This window comes from Lissotriton vulgaris, chromosome 4_1 (assembly GCF_964263255.1).
Source record: "Lissotriton vulgaris chromosome 4_1, aLisVul1.2, whole genome shotgun sequence".
NCBI lineage: Eukaryota > Metazoa > Chordata > Amphibia > Caudata > Salamandridae > Lissotriton > Lissotriton vulgaris.
The window spans coordinates 1,906,024,363-1,906,039,945 of NC_141691.1; the positions used below are offsets into that span (position 1 = coordinate 1,906,024,363).

At 47.4% G+C, this 15,583-nt stretch overlaps 1 protein-coding gene across 7 annotated transcripts in view; it reads left to right on the forward strand.

The window, feature by feature from the left end:
- Positions 1-15,583, forward strand: part of PHF20L1 (PHD finger protein 20 like 1) — a 648,585-nt gene that overhangs the window by 386,480 nt on the left and 246,522 nt on the right. The window lies entirely within an intron of this gene.

Here is a 15,583-nt window from a genome sequence, read left to right on the forward strand (position 1 = left end):
CGACAACGCCTCCTGGTCCGTGAGATCTTCGAGCTACAGCGTCACCCACTCACCTTGTCGAGGTGGCTACCATCCGGTGCCCTCCTGGTGCCCACTGACTACTGGCTAGTAGTCTCGAACTTGGTCCCCTCTGCTTTCAGGTGTCATCTATCTTCGAGATCCAGGCTTGGATCCAACTGAACTTTCTTCACTGGTCACCGGCCAGCATCTTTTCTTCCGGCTCCTGGTCCGTCTACGAGGATTCCCGACGTCTTTTCAGACCTATGCAGCTGCAGCCCCTGGGCTAGGTAACTTCGGCATTTCGGTGCCCCAGCATAGCCTCACTATCCAAGGGTCAGAATCTACTTTCGTTTTCTCCCTACCAGGTCGGGTTCGCCCGAGAACACTAACTTTCTATTTCCTAGCTACCATAGACTTTTGTCCGCATCTCGCGTGAGAGTGCACACACTGCACCCGAGTCCCCTAGGCCTCCTAGTCGTAATCTAACGATTCCCTAGTCAAGTCCTAGCGATTCCAAAAGCTATTAGTACTGTACTTACCTGCTAGGAATTTCACATTCCACTTTTAGAGTATATGGTTTTCCGTGCCCCTCGGGCATTTGTATATACTGTGCTAACTTAAGTATTTTTGTAAGAGTTTTGGTTTGTGCTAAGTACCCTGTCCTCATAAAGAGTACAGGGCTGTTGTGATCTTTAATAAATAACTGTTTATTTTCATAACACTTGTGTGGTGTCCTTTCACTGGGTATTCAAGGGGTATATGTGTGGTAAACAGCTGGCTTAACACGCCCTCTCGAGTCTTTAGCCTTAGACTGCTCGTATCCATGCTACTAGGATAGCTGGTCTATAAGGTTGACTTACAACCAATCATCAATAAGGGTTGCTGGACTGATACATAGTGGGCACTAGAATAGTGACCACTGCATATCAGGCCACCTTCTCACATCGTCTTTCATGAATTCCAGGCCAACAGCTGAGCAGATGTACTGCATGGGAAGTTAAAAACCGGATGAGATTACATCACTACAAGCATATGTCAACATATAGTTGTAGATTAAGGCTAATATTTACCTGTGGGTGTATTATTTTATTATATTTGCCTGCTTAACTTACTAAAGCACGATGTGCATCAAAGTATGAGTGCATGTTTAACAGTTAAATGTGGTAAAATATGATTTTATGACTTCATTTATTCTCAAAACTACAAAATAAATATGGATATAAATACCAAAAAGATGGACCAAAAGAAAATATGCACAAATACAGATGGAAATGTTGAAAGAGAAATACTATACATCCAGCAGCCATAATTATAAGGCACAACAGAACACTGTTTATTGGGTTAGTGGGCCACACTGTAATAACTTTAAGGTACCTTTTCCAAAAGTCCTGAAATGCTAGGCTTTGAAAATAGTCAAGAATAAAGGGAAATTCTGCACAAAATGTGCTTCGGTTAAAGCACAGTTGCCATTGTTGTAATCTCAAATATAAATACCTTAAGAAAACATCTGGTCTTAATTTATTTCTCATAGTTTACTGTCTTCCTCTATGCCTATTCTCTGTCCAGATGTAGCAGTTGTAAATGTTGTATTATTTTCGAGGATGCTATTAAGGGTATTACATTTTTTGTACATGTTTGTACACCATTTTAATGGTACTAGTTTATGGACTAGTCTATAGGAGTGTGCTGCTCAGTACTTAGTGTTTGTACTGCCATTTGGCAGCCGCAATGGGTGGTGCAGGTTTGGTGGGCTCCTAGGAATGCCATGGGCCCTAGTGTAATGATTCAGTGTACCTTCAAAAAGTAAAATAGTCCCTAGTATTGCAATGCACGCACTCAATAGGAAGCGGAATACACACTAAACATTGGAGCTGGGTGAGCCAATAAATTTGCAAAGAGAGCCAAGCCAAGGGGCTGGCTCAAATCTTATACCAAAGACCTGAAACCGTTTGCACACAACAAACATTGCAATATTGTTCAATTAGTTCAATAGGTGTGCTCTCAGGACGAGTACAATTCACACCAAATTGTTGCAGGAAACTGTTTATTCACACAATGCGTTTCGGCTGCCCAGCAGCCCTGGTCACATGTGACAAGAAACACGTTAGTGATAGATTCCTTACCTTAGAATATCCCCAGGCGTCAGACTGGATCCGGAAATGTTTGCGTAGCAGTACTCTTGCGCGTCGGTAGGCGTCGTGTGCGGCTCCGCGTCCGTCGTCGACGTCGTGGGCGCAGTGATGACTTTGTCGAGTACTTAGACGCCGCCTCCGCATGCTGAAGTCAGTTCTTCTTTTTTCCACGCCAGGAAGCGCAGATCTGGAAAAAGCAGTACTTCTAGTCACTTTTCGACCAACTTTTTGGATCATTTTGATCATCTTTTCGAAGTCGAACGACTCCGATCGGTGCCATAGGGATCCCTGGATTTAGGCACTGCGAGGATTGCGACCGCACAATGTCGGTCACGGATCCTCAACGTCGGTGTCTACTCTGTCAAGGCGACGACAAGACCTGCCCCGACTGCCGGGTCCTGGCTTCGAAAGCCAGGCGGGAGCGGTCCCGCAGGCGACTCGAACTCCGGCAGTTGGCCCTGCGCCGCGAGAGGTCCCGGTCCCAAGGGAGGTCGAGGGACAGGTTGCGGGGTCGGAGCCACCACAGCTCTGAGAGTCGGCACCACTCCTCCGGGTCGAAGTCGTCGTCAGGTAAGAAACACAAGAAGTCGAAGAGGCGTCATCGCTCGTCTGACTCCCCCCGGCGCTCGCGCGACGCGGCCGGGGGTTCGGGTGGCCCCACACCCTCCGGTCCCTGGGCGAGACGCGACACCAGAGGAGATCGAGCGCTTCCTCATGGCCATGAGTTCCCTCTCTCGTCCTCAGTTGGCGACGTTCCTATCTACGGGCTAACCCGTAGCGGGCCTGGGCGGCAACAGAGGCTCTGTCCAGCATGACTGCGGTTTAAGGACCTCAGTGAGGAGGTTAGTCCTAACGGCCGCGACGGGGAGCTCAAGGCCCAAGGCCTTGGCTGCCCTCATCAACATCACACTGTAGGTTGCCCCCTCCTCCGAAGCCACGGTAGGAGGTGAGACAAAACCAGTGTCTGGTGAGGTGTCCACACCACTGGCATCCCCAATGTTCACCTGTCCAGTCCTCTTGAGACTGACACTCTCGGGTCAGAGGGTCCTCAGACCCCTCCCAATACTCCTCGTCACCCATCCCCTGATAGTCAGGGTCGTCAAACGATGAGGCCGGTTCATTGAAGCTAAACTTCCCAAGCGGTGTCGAGAGCAGCGCCCAGCGGCGCCGTTCCTTCGAGACGACCCCCCAAGCCATGCCACCGCAACACCACCGCGTATCGGGGGACCATTTGCGGCTTCTGCAGGAGGAAGTTTCGGCCCTCTTGGCCAAGGGGGCCATCGAGCACGTTCCTGGGCCAGAAGTAGGACGTGGTTGTTACTCCCACTGCTTTCTGGTACCCAAGAAGGGAAAAGGGGGCCTACGCCCTATCTTGGACCTACGGAATGTCAACGGCTTCCTACGGAAGGAGAAGTTCAAGATGCTAACTCTGGCTCAGGTCTTAGCTGCCCTGGACCCGGGAGATTGGATGGTAGCGTTGGACTTGCAGGCCGCTTATTTCCACATCCCCGTCCTGTCAGCCCACCGGCGTTACCTGCGGTTCACGGTAGGCCACAAGCACTTTCAGTTTACCGTGCTCCCCTTCGGCCTTACCAACGCCCCACGGGTGTTCACGAAAGTGATGGTGGTGGTCGCAGCTCATCTGTGCAGGTTAGGGGTTTCAGTCTTACCCTACCTCGACGACTGGTTGTTGAAGGCGGGCTCGCCCCAGACAGTCGTCAGCCACCTCCAGACGACGCCAGACCTCTTGCACCAGCTGGGGTTCTCCATCAATGTGCCGAAGTCACACCTGTGCCCCTCTCAGAAGCTCCTTTTCATCGGAGCGGATCTCGACTCGGCGCAGTTTCGGGTTTACCCGCCCGAACAGCGGGTTTTGGATATACAGGCTCTGATTCCAATCTTTCAGCCTTTATCCCGAGTTTCGTCAGGTTGACGCTGCGGCTTCTGGGGCTGATGGCTTCCTGCATCCTTCTGGTGCATCACGCCTGTTGGCGGATGCGGGCTTTGCAGTGGGACCTGAAGTTTCAGTGGGCCCAGCATCAGGGCAACCTGTCCGACCATGTCCTGATCTCGGAGGGCACTGCGAACCAGTTGCAGTGGTGGCTCACGGACGGCGATTGGGTCAGCGGCAGATCCCTCTCCCTTCCCCAACTGGAGCACTTGGTTGTGACGGACGCGTCCCTCAAGGGCTGGGGAGGCCACATGGGAGAGGCGAAGGTCAGAGGCCTCTGGTCTCCGGCGAAGTCCCGGCTCCATATGAACCTTTTGGAGCTGAGGGCGATTCGTCTAGCACTGAAGGCATTCCTCCCCTCTGTCCGAGGGGAGTGTACTGCAGGTGTTCACGGACAACACCACCGCCATGTGGTACTACAACAAACAGGGCGGGGTGGGGTCGTGGACCCTCTGCCAGGAGGCTCTGCGCCTTTGGCAGTGGTTGGAACATCAGGGTGTGACCCTGGTGGTTCAACACCTGGCAGGTTCTCTGAACGCCAGGGTGGACGAACTCAGCCGCCGGTGCATGATGGATCACGAATGGCGTCTGAACTCGGACGTGGCGCAAGGCCTCTTTCGGCAGTGGGGAGAGCCTTGCTTAGATCTATTCACCACTGAAGAGAACGCGCAATGTCATCAGTTCTGCACGTTGGAATTTCCAAGGTGGCACTCCCTCGGAGACGCTTTTTGTCGCGAGTGGAGTTGCGGTCTGTTGTACGCCTTTCCGCCTATATCACTTCTGCCCAGAGTGCTGAAGTAGATCAAGCGCGACCGGGCACAAGTCATCCTTTGTGGCTCCGGACTGGGCATAAAGGTACTGGTATCCTGAGCTTCTCAGTATGTCAGTCGATCCCCCGGTTAGTCGGCCTCTTCAGGAGGACCTTCTGTCGCAGCAGCAGGGGACGGTCCTCCACCCGAACCTGTCCAGTCTCCACCTCCATGCTTGGAGATTGAGCAGCAACAGTTGAGGCCATTTGACTTGCCTCCTGAAGTCTGTAACATCATTCTGGCAGCCAGGCGTCCCTCCACAAAGTCGGTATACGCCTGCAGGTGGAACAGATTTGTGGCATGGTGCACAGCAACGGCTGTGGATCCTCTCTCTGCCCCTCTTTCTGAGGTTCTTCTCTTTCTTCTTTCTCTTGCCCAGCAGGGCTCTGCTCTGGGCACTATCAAGGGCTACCTTTCTGCTCTTTCAGCCTTTTTGAGGCTGCCTGATCAACCTTCTTTGTTCAAGTCCCCTATTGTTAGATTCCTAAAAGGCATCACACATACGTTCCCTCCTGTTCCCTTTGTGATGCCTCAGTAGGACTTGAACTTGGTTCTTACTTTTCTGTTGTGCGCTCCCTTTGAGCAACTTCACAACTGTCCTCTCTGCCTTCTTACTTTGAAGACTGCCTTCCTGGTAGCCATCACCTCTGCCAGGAGAGTGAGTGAACTCCAGGCTCTATCCTGTAAATCTCCTTTCCTTTCAGTCCATTCAGACAAGGTTGAGTTGCGGACAAGGCCCTCTTTCCTGCCCAAGGTAGTCACAGCCTTCCACATCGGGCAATCCATCACCTTGCCCACCTTCTTTCCGCCTCCGCATTTCTCGAGAGAGGAAGAGAGGCTCCACCATCTGGACCCAAAACGTGCGCTCTCTTACTATCTAGATCGCACACGCCAGTTCCGGGTGGATGACCAACTTTCTGTTGGTTACGTGGGCGCCAAGAAGGGAAAGGCGGTACACAAGTGGACCATCTCGCGGTGGATCATCTTGTGTATCCAGGCGTGCTACTCCTTGGCTAAGAAGGAACCCCCTGTTGGACTGAGGGCTCATTCCACTCGGGCCACGGCGACTACCCCTGCCCTGGGCCAAGGAGTGCCCTTGCAGGACATTTGCCAGGCAGCTACATGGGCCTCGCTGCACACGTTTGCAAGACATTATTGCCTGGACAGCCAAGCCTGGAGGGATGGCTTCTTTGGCCCTTCCGTTCCCCAGGACTTTCTGGTGTGATTATTGGTTCACAGACCCACCACCGGGGTTGGTATTGCTGGGGTATCTATTCTAAGGTAAGGAATCTATCACTAACGTGTCTCTTTCAGACACTTGTGTAACGATATATCTGTAAGAGACATTAGTTAGTGATAGATTCCTTACCGACCCACCCATCCTCCCCGTTCTGCGAACCGATATCTAGGGTTAAGGTCATCCCCTTTCAGGGCCTAGTTTCAAGGCACCAGTGTTGGTTTTTAGCATAGCTCTGCGTTTCTAGCGCGGAAAAGCTGTGTCTAAGAACTGACGTCAGCACGCGGAGTCTGCGTCTAAGTACTCCGACGAAGTCATCACGGCGCCCACGACGCCGACGATGGACGCGGAGCCGCAGATTACGCCTACCGACGCGCAAGGGTACTGCTACGCAAAAATTTGCGGATCCAGTCCGACGCCTGGGGATATTCTAAGGTAAGGCATCTATCACTAACTAATGTCTCTTACAGATATATCGTTACACAAGTAGTAGCTTGTGCGATAAGGCTGCTAGGCAGCCAAAACACATTGTGTGAATAAACAGTTTCCTACAACACGTATGCTCTGCCGGCATGCGCGCCACTTCCCACAGGTCCTGAGTTTCAGAAGGAGCGTCGAGTTGTGGATATATATATATATATATATATATATATATATATATATATATATATATATATATATATATATATATATATATATATATATATATATATATATAATGTTTAAGAAAAGACTTGCAGCAACAGTATGTTTTCACTGTTTGTTACACATGTGACACTGGAGGTCACCACTAGGGGGTGGTGATATTCTCCACTAAAAGTATATAAAAAAGCATTTCAATTCTGACCATGTTGCAGCGTGAACAAGGGCTCTTTTGCTCGAAACGTGTCGCTGGTTCTGTGGATTAAATAAACAACATCTTGCTGACTTTGCTGGTCCGTTCCTCATTCTTGCTGGCGTGGAAGCGGTGTCTGCGAGCGCAGAGCGTGCTGAGGAGGAGCTTTGTTATATATATATATATATAATTTCCCTTCTGAATATCTCCCACAACTTTGTTCAATCTAACATCCGATTTTAGAAAATTTGCACATATAAGTCCGCAGCTGTTTTGAAATTTTGATATAATAGCATGTATGCCGTTAATTTTCAAATGTTGCTCTGGTATTTATACCGTAACACGCCCATCATCAAGTTGTTTGGCTGCTGATACAGATAATTAACAATGGCATATGAATTGTAAAATGATATATAGCAACCAGCGTGATTTTACCTAAGCACACCAAAGTAAACTAGCACCTTTCAGACTGGTTGTAAAGATTTACTGCTCTGTCCCTTTAAACACGAACAGAAAAAAAGCAATAAAAAAATGGTATAAATAACATCAGCTGACTTCTAAGCGTGTCATGTGATCAAGGCTCCCCGGAGCCGAAACGTGTAATGACCGACATACCAAGGGGTGAATAAACCATTCTGATGCACTTTACCTGTGGTCCGTGCTCCATTCCTACGAAATTGAAGGTCTAGCGGATGTGACTGCTGGAGGTGGAGTGCTTGAGATATATATATATATATATATATATATATATATATATATATATATATATATATATATATATATATATATATATATATATATATTTGCTTTAAAATTAAAAAATGAGTATTTCTATAACATGTGAAGCTTTGGCTTTAATTGGTCACATCATAGCACTGAACTGAGAAGTACTTAGAGACTAGACAATTGTCATGTAAACCCTGTATGACAGTCTATACATTTAAGCCCAAAATGTTTTTGTGAACCTGGTATTCTTAACTCAGATATTTGAAAGTGCTTTCTTACACAATAATGAAGAAAAAAGTGTTTTAGCTAAGTATAATATTGCCCCAATATCATGTAATTTAAGCAATGAAGCCACGATTTATCCGGGATTTCTGGTTCACTTTATACAAATCAGCCAGAAAATGACAATCTAACCTTATTTTAAGGATACGTTTTACCGCTTGGTTCATTTTTTTGCAGTTTTTATATAGCGTCAACTCGCTTCAAATTCCAAATCGCAATGTTTTATTTGAACACTAGTTACAGTACACAAGGTAATATTCATTGCTTACAGGCATGGAGAAATTAAGTGATTTGCCCAGATTCACAGGATGTTGTGCCGATTCCGAGACCGAAACATGCTTCTCCAGTTTCAAAGTAGGCTGCACTGGCACTGACGTCACAACCTTGAAAACAAGTATTGGCATAGCCAATAGGTCTCGCCTTTGGGACCTTATAAGTGTTTCATGCAACAGTTGATGTTGTTGCACCAAGTATATTGTGCTGGATAACTAAACACTTATAAGGTCCCAAAGGCGAGACCTATTGGCTATGCCAATGCTTGTTTTCTAAATGCTAGACAATGCCCCCGGTAATTCTGGTGGGTATAAACAGACTGTGTTTTTGAAAGTGTCGAGGAGATCTTTGTGAGGAAGTAGAGGTAGGCAGAGCGCTTGCATATGTTTTGTCCTGCGTGCGGAGAGAGGGAGCGGAGCTTGTGCATAGGTTTTGTCCTGCGTGCGGAGAGAGGAAGCAACCGAGCAGAACCATACTCGTGCAAATCTTGTTTAAGCCGTACGCTCACATCTGCTGTGTCTTCAGCTAAGCTGTTTGACATACATGTGCACATGTCCTGTCTTGAAAGCTTGCACATATCCTGTCTTGAAAGCGTGCACATATCCTGTCCCCCTTCGCCCACCAAACCAACAACAATAGGTCTCGCCAAGGCGAGTAGCGCATGCGCTGCGTCTCTAGGCGAGACCTAATAATTGCAAGATGCCAGTGGTCTGGACACTTCTCTGGACTGTGGATTGGCCTTTCCCTTTGGCCCTGCTAATAAAGAGAATGCCCCTATTGCTGTGGTAATGTGGAGGGCATCTGAGATACTCTACTTCCCTGGTTGGAGGTCAAGACAGATGTTCCGACTGAGACCCTCCAACCAGGTCAAACAAACACTGAGCCTCTGCTGCCTTTTAATAAGCTCCTAACAGATATCTTAAATGGGGCATGGGCAAAGCCATACTATGGCCTCCAGTAAACCAGCAAATAGCTCAGCACCATTTCTCTACGCAACCTGACTTTTCTGACTCAACACCGGACCCTGACATTTTAGTGGTGTAGGCATCTACCCTATAGTATTAATCTGAATGCCTTTCCTACTACTCTGCCATCCAAGATTCAAAATACATTGAGACCTTTGGCAAACAAAATTTTCCTTCACCAGCCTTGCCCTGGGCTTGGGCAATTCCAACTGTCTCCTAGGCTGCTACTCTCACTCTCTTTGAGATTCAGTACCCCAGGTTTTGTTTGCGTTACCAGGGGATCTTCAATTTCTCTCCCACAGGCAATCCAAGACAGCTGAGATGCAGCAAAGTTTGTGATACTCTGTGGGCTTTGCAGTAATGATTGCCTAGGCCGGGCAATGTCTGAACTGGGGTGGTGTGGAGTGCAAAAAAACGGTGGATTTAGGCCCAGATATCTGTACTGGGATGAATGTAGGACATTGTTCTGCATTCTGTCCATCAACTGTTGTTTTTTGCATAGGCCGGGCAATAGACACCATTGTGGCACTTAGATGAGTCACCAGGATGAGGCTTCTTCGGGGGATGCCCATCTCTCACTAATGGATAACTGCCCTTCAGCTGCCCTTGCCTTTTTAGTGAGGAAGCAGACTCTGTCCTTGAGCTGCTTAAGGATAACGGGGCCACAGCACACTCCTTGGGCCTGTCTGCCCCAATAAGAAAGCTTCACCAGCAGTTCAACCTCCTCAGTTTCTATGGTATGGGCTACAATACAGCCAACACAGCTAACGCAAATAACCCAGCAAGCTTCCCAGTCATTTTGTGGCCGAGGCCTTGCATCCCACAAACCATGAAGGCAATCGTGGCAACGTGCAGACCTGTCCCCCACAGCTTCAGCGGCCTTTACGCAGCTTTAGCATATCACTCCAGACACACAGCACCCCTGTCCGAGGCAGAATCCAGTATTTTCGCCCAGGATATGGTAAGCAATAATTTTGGACCTTCGAGGTAGGCCTTGCCATTTCTTTCCATTCCACTGCACCTTCCACCACCCTCAGGATGGCTAATTGAGGACCACTTGTCTGTGTTGCAGCAGGAATGCAGGCCCTTCTGTGTAAAGGGGCATTAGAGAAGGTACCAGCACTGGAAGCAAGCACTGGTTGGTACCCCCACTACTCGATGGTGCTGAAGAAGGATGTAGGCGTTTGTTCTATTATGGCCTTCGCAATGCCTTTCCGTAGAATGAACAGATTCAAGATTCTCACCCTGTCTCAGTTGTTGTCCCTGGAGACTGGATGGTAGAGTTAGACCTGAAGTGTGCTGATTTCCACATCCCTGTCCTACAGGCCCACAGGCGCTCTCTGCATTTCACAATAGGGCAAGAGTATTTTCAATTTGCTGTGATCCCCTCTGGCCTCACCAGTGACGTTTGAGTGTTCACAAAAGTGATGGCGGTGGTTGCTGCACATCTTCAGAGGTTAGGAGTCCCAGTCTTCCCCCTCCTAATTTGACTGAATGCTGAAGGAGGGTTCTTCCCAGGCCTTTGTCGCCCACCTCCTAATCACAGTGTAGCTCCTAATATTTTTGAGTTTCATTGTCAACATGCTGTAGTCACACATTACTAATTCGCAGATGGTGCCATTCCTCTGAGATATTCTGGGCAGAGTAGAGTTTTGTGCCATCCCGATGTTTCAGCCATTATCCTGGATCTCAGTACAGATGACAGTGAGGTTGCTGGGACAACTGGTCTCCTTGCATCCAGCTGGTGAACCATACCAGATGGCTTATGGGGGCTCTGAAGTAGAATCTGAAGTCCCAGGGGGCAAGGCACCAGGGGGATTGCTCCTATGAAGTATAGATTTCAGAAAAGACTGCAGAAGACCTCCAGTTGTGGCTCCTCGACCACGGACCTATCTCATTACCCCACGGTTGACAGTGGTGACTGAGGCATCTCTTCTAGGTGAGATAGGCCATCTGGGAGAGGTGGAGATCAGAGGCATCTGGTCTTGGGTGGAGGCCCGGCGCCACATCATCCAACAGGTGGTTTGGGCTCCTCGATTGGTGTTGAAAGCCTTTCTGCTCGCCTTCGCGGGACTCTGCTACAGTTGCTCAGGGACTACACCACTGCCATGTGGTACTGCTTCAAGCATGGTGGAGTTGTTGGCTCCATGTCAGGTGGATCGAGGGTGCACAAACTCAGTCACTGGTGCCTAACGAATCATGAATTGCAAGTTACACATGGATCTGGCGTGGGGTATGTTTCGTGAATATTGAGAACCCTGGCTTGAGCTCTTTGCCACCTAAGCAAATGAGCAATTTCAGCAATGTTGAGCACTGAAGTTCCTAAAGTGGCTTTCTCTCTGACACACATCCACCTAGAGTGGAACTTAGGACGCCTTCCTGCTAAAGTTCTGAAGAAGATCGGGAACAACTGTGCTCAAGCCATCCTGTTGGCAATGGTTTAGACAAGGCCAGCGTGGTACCTGAGCATCTGTCCTTCGATCAGGTTATTACCTTGGGAGGATCTTCTGTTGCTTCAGCAGGGCATGATCCTCTACCCAAATCTTTGCAGCTTGCACCACATGCATGGAGATTGAGCGGCATCCATTGACCGTGTTGGATTTGCCGTCTGGTGTGGTGGATGTCCTTCTCACTGCTAATCATTCTGTTTTTTGTGTTGAGATAAATTTGTAACCTGTAGCGGTACTTCAAAAGCATTCCCCTTTAAGGCAATGCTGCCGGATTATGTCCTTTTATTTGATTTGTGTTTAACTCAGTAGGGCCTTATGAGGGGCATTGTAAAAGGTTATTTGTCTCCCCATTTTGCCTTTCTGTGTTTGCCAGACCAACCATTCTTGTTCTAATCACCTGTTATGATGAGATTTATGAAAGAGTTGACATGCACATTTCCCCCCGAAGCAGATGTGGATTGTTCCTCATGTGTAAGCCTTCGTACAGCTGCTTGCTGTGGCTCCTGACCATGAAAACCATCTTTCTCATTTGATTACTTCAGCTCGTTGTATGAGTGTACTACGGGAACTTTAAGTGCAACCGCCCTACACCACCTACATCACTATACTGGCGTTCTTTGCTCCCTCTGATCCCTCAAAATATGAAAGGCTTCATTGATTGGATCCCAAAACCGCATTAAGATTTTACATAGATCGAACCAAGGATTAAGTGGATGATCAGCTTTTTGTTTGGTTCTCTGGAGCAAAGAAAGGGAACGCTGGGCTGGAGAGGAAGTTGTCAAGGTTGATAAACCATAGCATTAAGATCTACTCCATTCTGGCCAACAACCAACATGGAGCCACATCAAAGCCATCTAGTTGTTCATGGGAGCACTGCTACGAAAAATCTCTGGATCCAATCTTTCGCCTTTGGAATATTCGAAGGTGAGGAGTCTGCTGTTGGATAGAGTATCCACAAGAAAAAACATTCCCGAAGATGAGTAACTTGTTCTTCAGTGTGGTTATCAATAATCCTCACTACGCAATCCAGGTATTCACTTTCACTCTTTCTTCTATAAGAACTCAGTTGTATAGTCAAGATATCATTCATATTATGGGCAAAGTCCTTGATCCTTCCAGATGACAAATTATTTATATAACATGAACATATTGCTTGATCTGTCCAATTGCCAGACAACACATTTCATCCAGGTCGATATTATGGTGAAGGCAATAATCATATTGGGGATATGGCCATTCTCACTGTGACTACACTACAACCATTTAGATCAGTCTCATGACTGGGATGACTACTATACTGAGGTGAGCGAACGAAAAATAAGGAAACTGAGGAGAGACACCATCGATTATAAGATGGGAGAAGTATATACGTGGGCAAAGATCTACGCGAAAAGACGTCAGAACAAACCATACTCAGCCAACACGGAAACTTCATCATCTGAAGACGACTCGCTGAATGCTCAAGGTAGAAGACCACGTTTTCCCTTACAGAAGCCTGCAACCAACATCCAGACCACCGCAGCGAGTGCTGATACTCCTTCTACATCTACGGAGCCTTTTTTAGATATAGGCCAAGAACAAGACGACCCAGGAGGGCAAAAAGAAAAAGCCAAAGAACCTCCACAAACTCGCACAGTAACCAGCAAGAAGGACAAAGCGAAGGGGAAACAACAGACAACTTAGTTATCAACATTTCTGATTACCAATTTAACACCATTCAAATCAACACCTTGCAAAAAGGCACCTCTTTCATCCCTACGTCCAACACCAACAGATTGGAACTGGAAGTTTCCTTCTTTAAATTGATGCGTAAACTTCGTCTCGAACACTTTTTCCAGAACATCGTCCAACACTCCTGTTCAAGCTGATTAACCCATTAACGGATTTGAACGGGGCAATGGAACACCTCAACGAGGCAGGCAGGACCGTCTCCATCCAGAGTTTGAGGAAGTGCGCCCTCTAGAGGTGACTGCTGGCCCAGCACGCACATTCCCTAATACAGAATGAGATAGAGACTTATTGTGGGATGTTTAACTGAGGCGCTTTATTGGTGCTGGTTAGCACGCCTCGGTTTTTAGACAGAGTGGACTGAACATAGAGCGAGGGAAGTTTTCCAGTGGTTCCAGTGTAAGCTTAGTTAGCAGCTTGTAGCAGGAAGCAATTTAGTTATCACAAGTGATGTGTGTACAGTTGAATTTAAAACCCATAGCGCCTCTTTGTGTTTTCTACATTGGCGAGAGACAATATAATTCTTGCCTACATGGTTCGAAGAGTATCACACTTCACTGTAATGAGGTAAAACCAGTATCGGTAATTCATGACTCTCTTCAGATTGAAGTATAACTGCATGGTATTGAAATAATAGATAAATATCAAAGTGACTACAAACCAGCATTAAAAATTCTATAGGTCTCGCCTTCCATTAAGCTAAAGCCATTTGCTTTGCTATACAATACCATTAGCAATACAAATGGTTTTAACTTGTCAAAGGTGAGACCTATTGTATTTTCAATGCTTGTTTTTAGCATTTGTATGCCGGTTTTATGACCAGCTGAGACGGTTTTTCCTGTTGATTACCCTGATATTACCACTTTTTCTTTTTAGCTTTTAACTTCACTATGATACGACTTTTATTTTGGTGCCCAGGCCCATTTTTTCTCCCAGTGCGACCCTGCCCAAGATAGAGCTTCATCTACAAATAAAACATAGGAAATCAAGTAAAAAGAATTGTATGTGTGGGCCCCTAGTCTAGATCTGTTTGCTCTCTTTGCTGCATCACATTATCCCATATTCACTGCAATTTGCTCAACTGCGTCTGAATGGCTCATCTATCCGGTTACATTTAACTGTTAGTTTATACAAAATTCGTTGGCTGGGCACTGTTGGCGCTCACAAGTGGAGAAGTGTGGCTCACCGGTTAGAGGCGGCAGACCCAGAAGCAGAGGTTGAGCCGGGACCAGGGTTCAATTCCCGACGCGGCAGGGTACGGAACCAATGTCAGCGGGCTCGATAAATCTCGCCTCGGTGCCTCTCTAACCATGGGTCCCACGCTGCAACTCTGGGCAATAGCTTGCTTAATCTCCACAATGGACCCTCGCTGCCGGGAATGCCTGGCTTCACCTTGGAGATGCCCAATTGGGACCATCTCACAGGGAAAGCCAGGACCGGTTCCCCATCGGCACACAGCGCCAAGAAACTCTGGGGTGAACGTGCGCTCTACAAATTCATACTAACATAACACAACAAGCCCAGATGTCACTAATATTTCATTAACAGCAAACTATTACCAAATACAATCAGAAAATAGTATCAACGATCAGTGGGTGCTGCAGGGAGACAGGACTACCACCTTAATTCCTCAAAGAGGAGAATGTCCGTACAGTATAAATCGGTCACCGTGCACTCCAAAAGAGCAAATAGCAAACATTCATATATGAGGTATTCTTCTTATTGTTTATTGTTCACAAATGTTAAATCCTTGGAGTATTGGTTCCATCGAAGTGCTACCCAACATGTGTTTCGTCGCTGGACAGACTCTTTCCAACTAACTTCCTCAGGGGCTGTCCTATATAGTGACTGTCAAATTATGGATCTTAAGAAAATGAGAGTAGTCAGAATCCTGAATTTAAATGAATATATAAGAAACATCTCCATAAGTAATTTGTGAGTCATGTACGATACAGGAGAATACTCGGCAGCTACGTGCATCAAATGTCCATGTAACTGTTATTTACAGCGTTAGGGCTGCCTGGTATGCACCTGTTACAACGCATTCGTTACTCCGCACTACCATTACAACGCGACTTTTATAACGCATACCATTACAACGCATTGCGCTGGGGGGCGCTATAGGATAGGGAATAAGTATAATTTATTATCCAACACCTTCCCTAGGGTTCACGGGGACTGGAGTTAGAATAGTA